Genomic DNA, 17,545 nt, shown 5'->3' on the forward strand with positions numbered 1-17,545 from the left:
CTATGAACATCAGTTCAGTAAACCAAAAGAAAATTTGTAATACTTAGAGAGAGAGAGAGAGAGAGAGAGAGAGAAAGGAAGGAAGTTTCCCAGTTTTCCTCCATAGCTTGGGACATATGCAGCACAAAAAGGTATTGTGGAATATTGGGAAAAATTAGTTTTAATTGAAATGTTTAATATATGTGTATATATATATATTTTTTTGGGGGGGTGGGGGAGACAGAAAATATGTGCAATCCAGAGGAGGGGCAGAGGGAGATGGAGAAAGAGAATTTTAAGCAGACTCCATGCTCAGTACACAGCCTGAGGTGGGGCTCAATTTCAGGAACCCAAGATCATGACCTGAGCTGAAATCGAGAGTTGGCGGCTTAGCTGACTGAGCCACCAGTATGCCTCCAAAATCGAGTATTTTTAAGGTAGAAAGGATAAAGGATTCTGAAGTAAGAAGAAAACAAATTAAAATTGTGAGGCATTTTTTAAAGCTGTGAATATCTGGTTTCTGTTGACAGCTTGTGATTACAATCTTTCTGGGTACCTCCTTTTACCATTTTCTGAGTCGTCTGGTTTTTGGACAGTGAATTGAGCGCAGTGAGAGTTGCTTTGTCCTGTTATATCACTCAGTTTGATGAATCAAGAATCCATTAAATTTCCTTTTAAAGGTGCATTCTTGGCAATTAATTAGAACCTTTATGTATACAAAGTATCCCTTTATTATAAGGTAGAAAAAAAAGGCAGATATTCAAGTTTGGAGGAGACAAACATGGTTGTGTTAAAGATACAAGTTTGACCATGGGGCTTGCATAAATGCAGTTCAGAATCTATGACTCATCCAATTACGAAGAGACTGGCAAGTGACAGTTGCGTAGCCTCTGTGGAATTTAGTTATCCGATCTTTAAAATGAGAGTAATAGTGATAATAGCTAACACTAAAAAACCTGGGTCTCTAACGGGCATGAGGTTCCCTTTTAAGTGCTTTTCATAAGATTAGCTCATTTTATTCTCACAATAGTAAGAGCTAGATATTTATTTTCACCCACCTAATAATTATAAGTATTTTAATAGGTTGTCATGAGGTTTGAGGTGACAGTGCATGTAATGTATCAATTATCGTGCTTGGCATTTAGCAAGCGCTCAACAAATGCTAGCTATTATTAATGTACCTCCTTTTCCAGAGTCCTCTACTGGCATTTAGCATGACAGGTGCCTAGTAAATCTGGCCTGCTTAACCAATTTCTGAAATAAAATGATCGGACCTGGAAGAGTTATGGTAAAGAGTAACTGCAAAATCAGATCCCAGGAGACAATAAATAAATAGAAATCCAAGATAGGATTGAAGCCAAACAAAACATTAAGTACATTTAAACTGTATTAGTGAAATATTTAGACATTTTCTTTAAGAGAGAAGGTAACCGTGTGAAAGCAAAGATACATGATGATGAATATTATATCATAATATTATACAAATTGTACATGATGCTTAACACTGAACTGCCACTTTGCAGAAAGTGCATCTAGCTTAGAAAAAGGGTATTCAGCTTCTATTCGCTTTATTTGGAAAATAGGTGTCACTGCTGATTTTTGTTAGGTGTTCTTGGTTAAGTGGAGCAGTCATCCTCCATTTTCCCTTTGGTTTTTGGATCAGCTTTGACTTCGTTATTTTTTCTTGAGGACGACCCTAAGAGAAATGGAAAGATGGGAGCTTTGTGTGTGTGTGTGTGTGTGTGTGTGAATACAAAAAATAGTAAAAATTTTAAAACATGTTGCCATCCTAGCCTCAGTCCCTGAATGAAAAAGATGTGACATATTATTTTTTGTGCTGTAGAGACAGAGATTTCATATTCAGTATGTGACATCTAATTGTTTTTAATGCTTTTTAAATAAATGCTTAATTGGAGATTTCTTTTTTCTTAATTTGGAACACATAGCTTGAAATAGCAAATTATAATTGATTTCTCATTTAGAAATATTTGAATTTTAATTCTCTTTTCTTATCATATGAAGAAAATGTGTTGTTTTAAACACTGATAGTTTCTCATTTCCTCCACAATAATTTGAGCAAATGATAATTATATACAAATTAATGAACTTCTGGTGGGAATCTAATGATGCATCATGCTGTTTTTGATTTATTTCTGAATCATTTGCAGGCTGTTGAAATGTTCCAGAACTAATTGTTTAACGTAACCTACAAGTTCCTCAACTCCAAAAACACGTTCAGTAAAATAGAATAGTTGCTTTAAAAAAGTGACAGAGGGCTAACTAACATGTTTTGTGAGCATTCATTACATAAGAAGTGGTGTTATAGGTTATTAAATAATATATGTGCTTTATCTGTATTTAAAATTTCTTTTCATATTACAAATAATTAAGTTATTGAGATAACTTTTTATTTCTTTTTTTTTTTTTTCCTCACTGTGATTCAGTTTTCTAGTAGTGCCTGGAAATAATGTGGAGTCCTCAGCTTACATTTCCTTAGTACTCCTTTTCCCTCCCATCATGAAGTTTTGTGCACCACCTGAATAATATTTTAAAAGTTACTGATAAAAACTTTATTATAAGCTTCTACAATCTCGTAAAGAATTTCTAAATGGGAAATGTTTAAAATCAAGTTATAACTCTTGTGATGTCTGGAAACATCAGCATGCAGTTAATTTTCAATCAAGTTTACATTAAGTCACAGAAAAATGATTTTCCTGTACTGTTACGTCTCTCTGGCAAAATATTATGCCACCTGTGTTTTATAGGGTGATACTCCACTGATAATTAACCTTGTAAGCTTGCTTTGTGATCCGTTTTCATTTTGCTTAACAAGGGGTTTTGAATTTAGTAACTCACAAAAAATATTCTCCATCATTCTAAATATAAAACCAAGATGTAGAATGTTTAGCAAGGATTGATTTTGCAATGCAGTTTCAACTAAATCTAAATCAAAGGTATCTTTGATTTCCTGTCATAGGACTGGGCTGTTGCCCACCACCTGTGTGTATATGTGTGTGTATGTGTTTCCCAAAGGGCTTCTACTGAAAGTCGAGTTTCGTTTTTATGGGTTCCCTAGATGTTTTCTGTGTGACCTCCACTATTTTGTGCTTGGGTACCACTCAAACTAATCTTATTTTCTGATAATTCAAATTTATTCTTGACTTCTAGTTGCTTTATTAACTACAGAGTTTATTTTGACCTTTTTGGGACCAAATTAAATTCTGGTCCAACTTTTTAAAATTTTATTATCTCAAACCTTGTTTTTAGTATAACTATCTTGTCAGGTTTCACTCAGTAGTTTTAGTTTTTTACCATCCTTAAAACCTTTCATATGCCCTAGCCCCTTGTCACTTCTCTCCATAACAAAACACCCTAAAACTCCCACATTTAGTCATTTTTAACTGATGTTATTTTCTGTCCATCTGTCTTCTTATTCATATATGTATTATATTTATTGTATGTACATATTATATATGTACTTATTTGCCATGAAAAAAAATTATGTGAATTTTAAAAAAGATTTTATTTATTTATTCATGAGAGACACAGAGAGATAGAGGCAGAGACAGAGGCAGAGGGAGAAGCAGGCTCCATGCAGGGAGCCCACGCAGGACTCGATCCCAGGACCGTAGGACCACGCCCTGAGCTGAAGACAGACACTCAGCCGCTGAGCCACCCGGGCATCCTTATTATGTGATTTTATTTTATTTTTTTTATATATATTTTTTATTTTTTTTATATTTTTTTTATGTGATTTTAATCAAAATTATACACATCTGTCATTTTATTGTAATTCCCTGAACCTCATGCACTTTTAGTTAGCCAAAGGGCTATATCTCACAATAACTTGACATATGTAATTGTGGGCCAATAAACTGTTGCCACATTTTAATACAGAAGTATCCTTGATTGGTGCATGAAAAGATTCCTTCTTAATCAGTTAGCATTCATAATCAATTAGTAAATCTAGACAGTGGTTTTTGGATCCATTTATTTTAAGGCAACATGTAAATGCAAGGTCAGGTGCTTCCAAAATTTCACTAAGTGGCACATGCTTACAAATGAATTTTTAGCAAAGGGCTCATGTTCACCTCATGCTATTACTGAGTGCTTTTGCAATTCTAAAACCCTGGGGGTCCCCTAGGCAAAATCCTTTTTTCTGGGCATCTGCTCTTCTTGCTTCCTGTCAAGTTTCTGCCTTACTGAAGCGTCATACTATTAAAAAGATGATTTTCTCATTCCCATTTCTTAGGATTATTTTCTTATTCAGAGTTGAACAGCATCTGCAAAATAGAGCTACATATTTTCATAAGGCCACGTGTTACAAGGAAGGGCCTCCTACCATAAACAAATATAATTATCATGTTTCAATATTAACATTAACTTATGATTTGAGTACATTACTACATATAGGTATTTTATGGAAAATGTACTTTTTCTTTGTGTTGTTTCTCTGCAATTATGCTCATACAGTGTTATTCATGGCTATATTTTCTAGGAAAATGCACACCTCATTTGTTCATTGTGCAGGGGCTTGAAGGACAGTGAGGTCCTTTGTATCTAGAACTGCAATCTGATGATATGCTTGGCTGATTGCCATCAAGCAAGTCATTCAGAGGACTTAAGAATTCTGATGTCACACAGTATGTATTAGTCTCGGGGAAAAAAAATCACACCGTACCCCAATTTCTAACTTTTTCACGTGGTGCTTTCTTAATCTGGGTTCATGCCTTCTATTTATTAGATATTTTATGAATTCTCACTGTTTTGCTCCTACACATGTATAGATCTTACTCTGTAAGGCCACATGTGCTTATTGGAATCACCCAACACCAACACCAGTGATAAAGAAGGAAGGAAAGAAAAGGAGCTAGTACCCCAGAACTGATGTTGTGTCATGGTTGGCGCGTTTCTCCTCTCTTCAGGCACCTGCGGTCTTGTGGCATTTTGTGCCTTGGACTGCTTCACTGACCTTGGCTTTGAGTGCTATTCAAGCTGAACAGGACTGAACTTTCTCTTTTTCTTACAGCAAGTCTCAGGAGTGAGATCTGGTCACTGGTATTTATTCTCTGACCCTTCGCTGTGCTTTCCTTTGAAATGGAACTAATCAAGGAGTTGTCCTGTATATAGATGCTCACGAAGCAGTCAGTGTAAATACACGTATTTTGCATTACTATAGTTTAATGAAACCATTCTAATTTCTCCATGTAGGTTTATGTCTACATCTGTCAGTCGTTCGTAGATTATGAAGTCCAAGAAGGCAGTCCAACACAGTTCTTTCTGTGCTGTACCTAGCAAAATGTCCTACACAATTAAGTCCTTACTACATGCATTTAATTAGATTGCACATGTACAGATAGGTCCCCTGGGCCTTCCAAGATAGTAGATGCTACTTTGGAAAATGACGCAGGCTAAAAAGGATTCAGGTCACTCAGATTTCTATCTGGCTTTCCCAGTAGGATAGTTGAAAATGCCTTTCCACACTGTGCTGTGTTAATGTCTTCCCTGTGATTTTTTTTCCCTCTCAAATTCTATCATCAGGTAGTCAAAGATTGTGCTACTTCTCATCAAACTCAATGGGTGTTTGAAATGGCAGTGTCTGTATGATGTTCACCCGAGTGGCCTGAGGGTTCTGCAACCTCTGTCATTTGTAAGAATTTGTCTGGAGCTCCTTTCTTTTGCAAGGGACCGAAGTCACAGAGTTTAAGACTGAGAGGAGTCTTGAAGGGTGATCCTGTCATCCCACCTGCTTTTAGCCAAGTGTGTACGTAGTCTAAACCCCAAACCAAAATGCTTTTCTAAAGCAAGCTCCCCCGTGTCACATAGTCCGTTCATACTCCACCTTGCCAATAGAGGGATCTCTCTGTAATTTTGAACATGTCATTCCTGGGTGTCAAAACCCTTGAAATCTCCACGGAGTAATTTTCAAGTTCTTTAGTGTATCATTCAAGATCACTTGTAAAAGTCTATCCCAAATAGCCTCTGTAGCTTCATAGTTCATCTTTTAACCCTTCCAAACCTATTTTCAAGACTCTCTGGATTACTTCTCTCTTACTTGGACTAGGGGGGAAGTCCATGGCACTTTCTGTTGTCACACTGCTTTTCAGCCTTGAATTTCTTATCTCCTCCAGCACACCTCAATTCAAATGATACATTTTAAAAGGAATTTTCCCAGGCAGCTCTGGTGGCCCAGCGGTTTAGTGCTGCCTTCAGCCCGGGGTGTGATCCTGCAGACCTGGGATCGAGTCCCGTGTCAGGCTCCCTGCACGGAGCCTACCTCTGTCTCTGCCTGTGTCTCTCTGTGTCTGTCATGAATAAATAAATAAAATCTTAAAAAAAAATAAAAGGAATTTTCCCAAGTCTTCAAGCTAGAGTCATTCTATTCTTTTTTTCTGTTCCCATAGCACTGTGTTCCTATTGCTGTTGCTAACTTAAACCATATTATCATAGTTAATTGTGTCCTCATCCATCTCCCATTTTAGATTATATGCTTTCTCACAATGGAGGCATCATATTTCTCATCCTTCCCTTGAGGACTACCAAAGTCCATAACATAGCTAGTCATTCAATAAATGTCTTGAGAAATTGTTAAATATTGATTCAGTGGAGAAAGGGTTATGAATTTAATGATGCTCTATTGAATGAATCTTTGTGACATTCCTCGTATCTTTTTCTGGAATATGATGGGGATATAAAAATATTAGTGTAATGTATTCCAAAGTAATCACCCGAAATTTATCAAAATCATGGATTCAAGAGGGTGCTTAAAAACCATTTAATTTCAGCAACTAGCCAGTACTTAAAATCTTTTTCCATATGTCTGGAGTGTGGATATTTAACTTTTTCTTGAACTCTCCTTAGGCCTTTTCTTAGGGCAGCCCATGCTGTTTTGGCATTCCTCACAGTAAGAGAACTTTTCCTTGTGCTGAGATTAAACATAATTGCTTATAACTTTTCCTATTGGTCTTACTGGTCTCAGTTCTGTTTTGGGGGAGTACAGAAAACAAATTTAAACTGCTTTCCCCATTGTCAGTTCTTCACAAAAGAACAGTACTCAGGGTCCCAAAGACATAATACACTGTGCATGTGTGTGTGTGTGTGTGTGTGTGTGTGTGTAGTCAGAAAACCACTGGAAAAAAAACTTTTTTTGGAAAAATTTTTAATTGGAAATAAGATAACTTGCATAGATCGAGGTAGAGACAGAGATAGAAAAATAGACTACCATACAAACAATTCACGTTCTGGTCTGTATATGTTTATATATAATTTCAGGTACATAAATAAAGGACGTTAGATTAATTCATTATTATTCTAGATTTTAGACTCCAGGATGATCACATTTTTTTCTGGTCATCTTATTGCTATGCAAAAAATTACCTCAAAATGTATTGGCTTAAAAGAGCAATTTATTTATAAACTCTCATGGCACTATGGGTTGACTGGGCTCAGCTGGGAGATTCCCACTTAGGATGTTTCATGTAGTTGCCATCAGGCGGTAGCTGGTGGCGGAGTCCTCGAAAAGCCGGATGAACTGGGTGTCCAATTCATTCCTTTAGTCACCCTGTCAGGCCTGAATGCCCCTACCCCGGGGCAGCCAGCCGGGACTGTTAATGGAGCTGCTGGGAGCTGGAGGCAGAGGAGAGGCGCTGGCCCGCTGCAGGGCGGCCGGCCCCACAGTAGGACTTGCACCCTGGGCAGAGCCTCAGTCCTGGGGTGTGCTGGGATTCCAGGGAGAAAAGGGGAAGCTTCATCTTGGGAGGATGGAATGTACGGGTCGCCTAGCAGGAGAGCATGCTGGATGGGGGATGTTGTGACCATCTTTAGAAAACACAAACTGGGGCGGGGGGGGGGGTGGTGCAGCTCAGCAGTTCAGGGCCACCTTTGGCCCAGGGCATGACCCCGGGGTCCCGGGATCCAGTCCCCATCCCCATCCGGCTCCCTGCAAGGAGCCTGCTGCTCCCTCTGCCTGGGTCTCTGCCTCTGTCTCTGTCTCTCATGAATAAATACATAAAACCTTAAAAAAAGAAAAGAAAAGAAAAGAAAACACAAACTGCCACACTATGTATTTGGGTGAGATAGTGTAGTAAAGGATATATTTTTTATGAAATTTAACTTGTCCTCAAAATGTTAATACCAATGTTATGTGTTTACACAATAAAACATGAAGAAAGCACAACTATTGACCATATAACATACAATGTAAAACTAACAGTCTCTACCTAAAGCTCATCATATAATCACACCCTGTTTCTAATTGGATCTTATGATTTGAAAGGCCTCAGTTCTGAATTTAGTTTAAAGATGGTTAAAGGGGTCTTTGCTTTTTATTTATTTCATTTATTTATGTATGTACTTATTTTTTTAAAATTTATTTTGTTTATTCATGAGAGACAGAGACAGAGGCAAAGACACAGGCAGAGGGAGAAGCAGGCTCCACGCAGGGAGCCCAATGCTGGACTCCATCCCGGGTCCCCAGGCTCACACTCTGAGCCAGAAGGCAGATGCCCAGCCACTGAGCCACCTAGGCATCCCGAATCTTTGCTTTTTTAGAAACTAACTAGTATCTAAACAATTTTTAATTTCTGGGAATTGATTTTCAATGCCTACTATAATCTCTTCTACTTTTAAAGATTTTTTAAAATTTATTTGAGAGAGAGCATGAGAGAGCCTGAGCCAGGGAGGGAAAGTCAGAGGAAGAGGGAGAAGCAGTCTCCCCACTGAGCAGAGAGCAGGTTATAGAGCTCTGTCCCTGGACTTGGGCTCGTGACCAGAGCTGAAGGCAGAAACGTAACCAACTGAGCCACCTAGACCCTCCCCCTCCTGATACTTTTAATGCTATTTCATTATTTGGATTTTAATTGTAAAAATATTTTATAATTAAATATAAACTACTAAATATTTCCTTTTATGAAATATAAATTTCTCTATTTGAGTAATTCTTATTGTATCCTAATTTCCTAAATGTTAATTCTTACCATTTTTCTTCTCTGAACTCCTTCAAATTCTTCATTTTAATTATGACTTGGTATATGAACCATAATATTTGATAATATATGCTGGTCAAATAATCATTAAAGCCATCACAGAGAAACATTTTCTTTATTCTTACCTGTAAATTCTTAAATAATATGTATCACTTAGAAATTGTGTTCAGTGTATACCCAGAATAGCGTAAAGAAATTAGTGATATCTTGATCTTGGTAGCCCAAGCATAATAAGAGAGCTCTATCATATCACCAGGTGCTGGCTCCTTGTAGCCATCCTGAGATTGATGCACTCAAAACAAGGGCCAGACTTCTAATCATTATATTGCATTTCAGACAGGCAAAGGCCAAAGAGCATAAAAGTGCGCATAGCTGGAGGACCTGGGTGGCTCAGTCGGTTAAGTGTTCAACTCTTGATTTTGATTCAGGTCATGATCTCAGGGTTGTGAGATTGAACCCCATGTCAGGCTTGACAAACAGCATGGAGTCTGCTTGAGATCTCTCTCCCTCTACCTCTGTCCCTTCCCTGCTCTCTAAATAAATAAATAAATAAATAAATAAACAAATAAATCTATCTTATATAGATAAAATGGTGCACATAGCAACAATGAAGGGGAGAATAAATATTGGAGAGGCAACTGGCAGATCTAACCACATCACATTAAAAAATCACATTTTATTCATTCTTTTGACAATTTCATCTTATAATGCCCCAACTTTGTCTATGCTAGTCTCCAGCTTTTTTTTTTTTTTAAGATTTTACTTATTTATTCATAAGAGACACACAGAGAGAGAGAGAAGCAGAGACCCAGGCAGAGGGAGAAGCAGGCTCCCTGCAGGGAACCCAATGTGGGACTCGATCCCGGGTCTCCAGGATCATGCCCTGGCGGAAGGCAGTGCTAATCCGCTGAGCCACTCGGGCTGCCCATCTCCAACTCTTTTAATGCTAGTTTTGTCTGATATATAGCTGTGCATTTGGTTCCCATATATGTGTTTTGTTGCTTTTGTTTCCACTAATATTTTTTTCTTTTTAGATTATAACATATTTGCAGAAGAAGATTTGCAAAATTAAGAAAAGAATAAAAAAGAAAATTAGTACTACTTTTTCACATCATTCAGAGATAACATTTTACTGTATAGTCCTTCAGTCTTTCTGAATTGTACGTAATATATGCAAATATAAATATATATTTATAATTATGCAGTTGCTACTTTATTCATATTATTTTAGGAAGTGTATTACTTTAAGTATACTTAAAATATATAAATAAGTGCTATTTGAGACATGAATTTTGTGACTGCATAGCATTCTATTATCTGCACAAACCACAACTTAGGTATTTGATCTCTGATTGTTATATACTCTGTTTACTTTTAAGGGTTTACATGGTGAAATTCTCCAAAAACCCATCTTTGCCTGTATCTCTAATTAGTTTAGAATAGCTTAATGCAAGTGAAATAGGTCAAAAGAGATATAAATAAAGGAAAAGGTAAAATTTCTGCAGAGACTAGAAAATCCTGAAGTGAAGGGTATAATACATGCTATGCTTCAATGCATGTTTGCCAAGAGTGGGGTGGGGTGAGTTAAGCAAAAGTATTACAGCTTTCATCTCCAGAGGTAAAGAAGTCAACATTTTCTCATCTCCAGGTAGACGGGAGCAGGTGATGAAGGGGAAGGTATTTAAAGCGCTTTGCACGGAGAGGCTGGTAAACATTCGGAAAAGACACTTTGCCAGTTCCTTCAACATTCAGCAACAACAAAATGAAGTAAAATGAAGGGATCAACGAATTGACTGAGGGACCACTTGAGTTAGGAAACAGGTCCTGACTTCTCCCAAGCTGGGCAAATAGAGAAGAGGGATAGATAAATAGTTTTCAGTTAGAGAATGCCACAGTGTAGATACTTTTATAATGTAGAACACACTGCGAGCATTCAAGGGCAAAGCTGTCAGGGACTTGGTCAAGGCAGTACCTACACATTTCACCATAGTGTATAGACTCGATATGGAATTATGCCCTCCTATAAGTTGGCTAGTGGTCTTCAGAAGCATTACATTAAAAAAATGTACAGAATCCAGGAGCTTCTGATTTGTCATGATTGAAATTATCATAGGATTTTAATCAAGTCATATTTACAGTAGAAATTGTGCAACAGACTTAGTTTAGGATTCTTGAAGGCCACATGAAAATGTCAGGAGCAGGGAATGAGCAAGAGAGAGAGAGGGAAGGAGGGGGAGGGAGAGGGCGAGAACGTACTAGTGATGACTTTAGAAGTTACAGATTAATCTGCTTCCTTTGATACCTAGGAAAATAGAGGAATCAATAAAAAAGACAGTTGATTTTCATACACCTCAAAGGAGCAGAACAAATGGGAGTAACAACCAACATGATTTTGGAGAAGTAAATCCCTTGACTTCATCTAATTTTAATCTCTGATACAATGGCAAGATTTAAATATGAGTTAGAAGCAAGAGTTTGTATATCTTCACTTCAGTAAAGTTTTGTTTTTGTTTTTTGTCTTACATGACATGTGAGGGGAGGCCTAACTTGTGATTGTCACTCGATCAGTGACCTGCCAGGGCAGATTAACGAAGACTTCAGAAGGTTGAGTGGGTTCTTATATTGAATGAAATTTGTATTAATCTCCAGAATTAGAGAATACAAAATATGGAAACTGCAGACTAGAAAGTTGCTAAATATGTAATGGATTTGCAAGAATTCAAAGTGAATATAGGAGGAAAGAGAGATGGCTGAAGAAAGTTGAAGATTGTTGAGAACCATCAATTAAAGTGACACTTAAAAAAAGAATAATATCCAGTGTAATAAGATGTAAATGGTAATAGTGTAAATAAAATGGAAATATGTAGGCATTGTAACACATTGTTGCCCTAATTAGAAATGAGACATAGGATGGCTGCTTGGATTATTCTGGGGAATCTGTGGTGTTTCCTGCCTTCACCTGTACCGCTTGTCATGTAATAATCCTGTTGTATGTCCCAGTTGCAAGACTGTAACACACGTTCACCTGTTTGTAGTTATTTTCCTTCCTTAGGTCCTAGAAAGTACTTGGCTGTTGCTTTGCAAGAGAATAAGGAATTGTGTTAATTCCTCCAAAAATAAACAATTATTTTACTAAAACTGCTCTGTTTCCATTCTTTTCCATATAAACAGTTTTTTATTTCAAGTCAAATTTGGGGGTAATTCTTTGAAGACTTCTTAAAAGGTAGTTCAGCTTAACATGTATAATACCAAGAAGGCATAGAAGCCAACTCAAGATACGACAGTATGAAGAACTAGGGTCAGATACTAGGCCATGACCACCACTGGCTGTAAAATATAACCTGGTTGTGGGGTTCAAGTATGATACTTGTGCATATCAATATTAATTGAATATGTTAAATATTATTAATATAATTAAATTAATATGAATAGGAATATGTCATTTAACTTACTATTTAACATATTACTCTAGTAAAAATATTATCAAGTCTGAACAGTCTTATACTGTTTGATTTAATTCCCCTTCTGGGTGTTTTATCTTAAGGAAACAATCATGCTATGACATAAGACATAGGATGGATACCACAGTGTTTTTATTTTTAATTTTTTTTGGTTATAGATGCTTGATAATTTACGTATGGAAAAATACAATATAAATAATGGCACGTATGGGGTTTCCATGAGTGAAATGGTTTTGTATTGTAATGATAAAAAACATGGTATTGCTACAGAAAGAAATTCACAATTAAGTAAAAAGAAATTACTTATAGTCTAAATGCTATAATTCTTTAAAGAATAGTCTGGAAATAAAGAAAGAGTAGTTTACATGAAATATATTATTTTAGGAATTAAGGATGATTTTATTTTAAATTTTTTTCTAAACTCATAAAAAAGAACCTGGGGATTTTTTTTTTATTTAGAAAAACAACTTTATAAGGAAAAACCACTTATACTGATAACCTTTAAAGACTGATAGTCTTTATTTTTTTTCTCTTTAATTTCTGATGACTTTTTTGTGAATAAAATTTCATTATTAACTTTACACTTGCTTGATATAATATTATCCATACTGTTTATTTAAAAATCTGAGGCTAGGGCAGCCGGGGTGGCTTAGTGGTTCAGCGCTGCCTTTGGCCCAGGGCATGACTCTGGAGACCCAGGATCAAGTCCCATGTCAGGCTCCCTGCAGGGAGCCTGCTTCTCCCTCTGCCTGTGTCTCTGCCTCTCTACCTCTCTCTGTGTCTCTCATGAATGAATGAATAAAATCTTAAAAAAAAAAACAACCTGAGGCTAGAGTGCACATTTATTTTCATTCTTCTATATTTTGTATATTTATTTATTTATTTATTTATTTTTTATTTTGTATATTTAATATGCATAGGTAAACACATAAATTATAAACAATGTTTTATTTTAAATGTAGGCATATTTAATGTATTGATTATATATAAATATAAAATATGTAAAATACTGGAGAATGTGCATAGAGATAGATAAATGGATTTTTGTTATTTTAGTTGTCTAAGATCATTGGCCAATGATTATTTTTTTAACTTCTTAATTTTTTTCTTGATTTAAAAACGCATCACTTGCTTTGTCTATTTTTTTGTGATCCCAAAATATCTTAATGATTGTAAAATGTTTATTTACTTCTACCTTTTTCTCTAATTTCAAATATTTTTAAAAGATTTAATTTATTTATTTGCAAGAGAGAGCTAGAGAGAGAGGATGGGGACTGGGGGATGGGAGGAGGACAGGGAGTGAAAGAGGGAGAGGGAGAGGCAGCTCCCCACTGAGCAGGGAGCCTGGAGAGGGCTGGAGCCCAAGGAGGTCTTGATCCCAGGAACCAGGGATCATGACCTGAGCCAAAGGCAGACGCCTAACTGACTAAGCCATCCAGGCTGCCCTCTAATTTTAAATTTTGATACAGTTTCAAATGTATAGAAAATTTGCAATTATTGTGCTCAAGAACCAGGAATATTCTCTGTTCAGATTCATTAGTTGTTTACATCATGATTATATGTATGTGCATATATGGATTTTTCCTGAATCATTTGAGAATAAGTTGTAGACATTATGCTTTTTTATTTGAAGTATTTTGGTATGTCTTTCCTAAGAATAAAGGCATTGTCCTATGTAAACATTGAATTATGAAAATTAAGATAATGTATTATCAACTAAATACTGTTATGTAACTGTATCTAGGATCACATGTGCATTGGCTTGTCATGCCTTTTTTTTTCATGCCTTTTTTTTTTTTTTCCCTTTTCATGCCTTTTAAACTTCCTTTAATCTGGAACATTTTCTCCGTCTTTAGTGGCTGAATTTGAAGATAATTTCGGACTTTCCTCAGTTTGGGTTTGCCTGATATTTCCAAATGATTGATTCAGGTGATGCATTTTTGGCAGATGTATATACCACAGAAGTGATGTTGGGTCCTTCTCAGGTGCACGAGGCACTTCATGTGCATTTATCTATTAGTGATGACGTTGTCTTGATTGTTTAGAGAAGGTAGTCTCTGCCAAGTTTCTTCACTGAAAGTTATTATTTTCCCCATTGTAATTAATAAGTGATTTGTGAGAAGGTGCTTTAAGACTATGGAAATATCTTGCTCTTCACACTTTCACGCCTAAGTAAGTGCTGATCCACAAGGGGTTTTTATTTTATTTTTTAAAGATTTTATTTATTCATGAGACACAGAGAGAGAGGCAGAGACACAGGCAGAGGGAGAAGCAGGCTCCCTGCGGGGAGCCACATGCAGGATTTGATCCTGGACCCCAAGATCACTACCTGAGCCGAAGGCAGACACTCAGTCACCGAGCCACCCAGGTGTCCCATAAGTGTTTTGTTGGCTGACTCAATAAGCTATTTGTTTAGTGATGATTTTCTGACACCACCAAGACATCTACATTTGTTAGGTGGCATTCCATGCAAAGGAAGATGTTTTTCTTCTTCCTTATATATTTTATTCATTTCTCTTATATTTATATTCTCTATAATGAATCTTAATTCTTTATGATAATCATTTATTTTGATTTTCCAATTGTCCTAGATATGACTGGTAAGAACTTCTTGAAGATGAGGCCTCTGTTATTTTGACATATCCCATCATTTTTAAATGCTTTACTCCTCCCCCTGCAAACACAAACAAACAAAAAGGTCATCACCTTGAATTTTATATACTTTGATCACCTCCCTGTGTACATGTTCTAAAATGCCTGGATAGTTTTTCACATTTTCATAGTTTCAGTAACTTTCTGAAAGTGAGTTTTGTATCACTCTTAGGACGTTTGCTTTCCTCTTTTCCTCACAGTTTTTCTGGACTCCTTAGATCCCTATAAAACCTAGTGTGAGCTTATAAGATAACTCTTTTGGAAATTGGTGTTTAATTCTCTGTTTACAGATAATTTGACATTTTTATTATTCTCTAACTTCCAGTTATACTAAAGACCTAGGGTATTTGTATTTTTGTTTGTTTGTTTGTTTTGGTTGTATATTTTTTGAAGAATGTGGGGAAATTTTCAGATTTAAATGGCTGGTATTGGGGATCCCCAGGTGCCTCAGCGGTTTAGCGCCTGCCTTTAGCCCAGGGCCTGGTCCTGGAGTCCCGGGATTGAGTCCCGCGTCGGGCTCCCTGCGTGAAGCCTGCTTCTCCCTCTGCCTGTGTCTCTGCCTCTCTCTCTCTCTCTCTCTCTCTCTCTGTGTGTCTCTCATGAATGAATGAATGAATAAATAAATAAATAAAAAATATTAAAAAAAATAAATGGCTGGTATTACCACAACTACCCAGAATTCCAGGTCTGTGTTTTTAAAGCATTACACAGAACATACTAACATTTCAAGTTATTTGCAATATGCCATGATGCAACAGAATTTATGGATTGCAGATCTTTACTTTCAGTGGTCTGTGTTCTCTTAATCTAGTTTAATTTAGTTAAATTGAAGGTTTCTTTCTCTGTTATTAGAATTATTTTATCAAATAGTAAACCTGTCAGTCTAGGAAGTATGTCTCTGGAAGATGTGTTCACAGTAAATGTAAAATCATTATTTTAGGTCATAAAGTCCCTTGATTTGTACCAATTGATTTGGTTTATACATTTCTCCCTTAGCTTAAAAATGTTTCGAATATGAGGGCACCTGGGTGGCTCAGTCAGCTAAGCGTCGTCTGCCTTTGGCTCAGGTCATGATCCCAGGGTCCTGGGATGGAGACCTGCATTCGGCTTCTTACTCAGCAGACAGTCTGCTCCTCCCTCTGCCTCTCCTTCTGCGTTCCCCCCACTCATGCTTTCTTTCACTTTTTCTTTCAAATAAAGAAAACTTATAAAAAAGTAAAATTATCAAATGTATATTTAAACAAATGGAAATTCAAGCCCATGGAATTTTAAAACATATACAGAGATTAAAACAAGATAACTAATCAATAATACCTGATTATGAGAATCCAGTGAAATATAGTTAGAAGCCATTGCTTCATTTAATGAAATAAGCTTTTTGACCGTAATTAAGAAGATTTTTCTCTCCAGTTTCACAGCAAAGAGGTCTGATTGTAGTTGGATCGGGAACAAAACACTCCAGTGCTTGCAAATGGTAGAAGGTAGCTTGCAAAAGTAGGAAATAGCTGAGTGCAGAAAGCGTGCCACGTTCAGGAGGGGCAAGCATTTCTCTCTTCTCTGGAGGCTGTGAACCCAGCCTCACAAAATCTTTGCTCTTTCAAAGAAGCTAGAAATGAGAATTATTCTGAGAAATCTCCTAGTTTACAATTTCTTAAAAATAGTTTCAAAACCATGGCGTGGGATAAACAAAACATGTCGGTAAGCCAGATTTGGTTATTATATCCCAGCTTTCACCCTCTTCTCTGGATGCATTGTAGGGATTATCAGGGGCTGTAGTGAGAAGAATCTGTGTCGGAAAAGCTGGTTCATAGGCTAGGATCACCTCTTATTAGCTGCGTCAATCTGGGCAAATCATGTGATTAGTATTAACTTCAGTTCTCTTGCCTATGAGGGTGAATATGCTAAAATATGAAGAAATATATAGGTTTGCTAATTGTCATAACTTCATAATTCTTTTGAAATTATTTGTGGACATAAATTAGTATCTACTATTAGCTCTAAGGTTTAAACCTAGAAAAATGAAATTTATAGAAATACACTATTTCTTAGAAGTTTCTTAATCCCCTTTTGACATGTAACTATAAATTGTTACCTCTATCTAGTTTCCTCTCGTTTGAGACCTTTTGTGTTGAGTGAGCATTAGTAAAATCATTCATTCTTGTGCCAGGCAGAGGCCAGTGTCATCTTGTTGTCTTCCATTCACTAGAGGAAGATAAATGAGGTTTTCAACTCAGAATGCCTGTTCTGCTTGTTGAACTTTTGATTTGATTACATTGGCTTTGGTGAACACAAAGGTACACCTCCGGCATTAGGAAGCTGATGTCCCTGTTTAGCGCCGTGAACCAAATCTTTCTGGGCAGATTCTGCTCCTCACTGAGGCCCCATGTTCCCCTAAAGATGCTTGCTGCTTAAGAGGGTTTCTCTTTAAACTGTCTATAGTGGTTTTGATCTGCATTGTACTTTAAAGGG

The 17,545-nt window shown here is 36.7% G+C and overlaps 1 protein-coding gene across 4 annotated transcripts in view; it reads left to right on the forward strand.

Annotated features, from left to right (window-relative positions):
* The window catches only part of GALNT13 (polypeptide N-acetylgalactosaminyltransferase 13), a 520,926-nt gene that overhangs the window by 20,518 nt on the left and 482,863 nt on the right, over positions 1 to 17,545 (forward strand). The window lies entirely within an intron of this gene.

The sequence above is a fragment of the Vulpes vulpes genome, chromosome 3 (genome assembly GCF_048418805.1).
Source record: "Vulpes vulpes isolate BD-2025 chromosome 3, VulVul3, whole genome shotgun sequence".
In the NCBI taxonomy this organism is placed as follows: Eukaryota; Metazoa; Chordata; class Mammalia; order Carnivora; family Canidae; genus Vulpes; species Vulpes vulpes.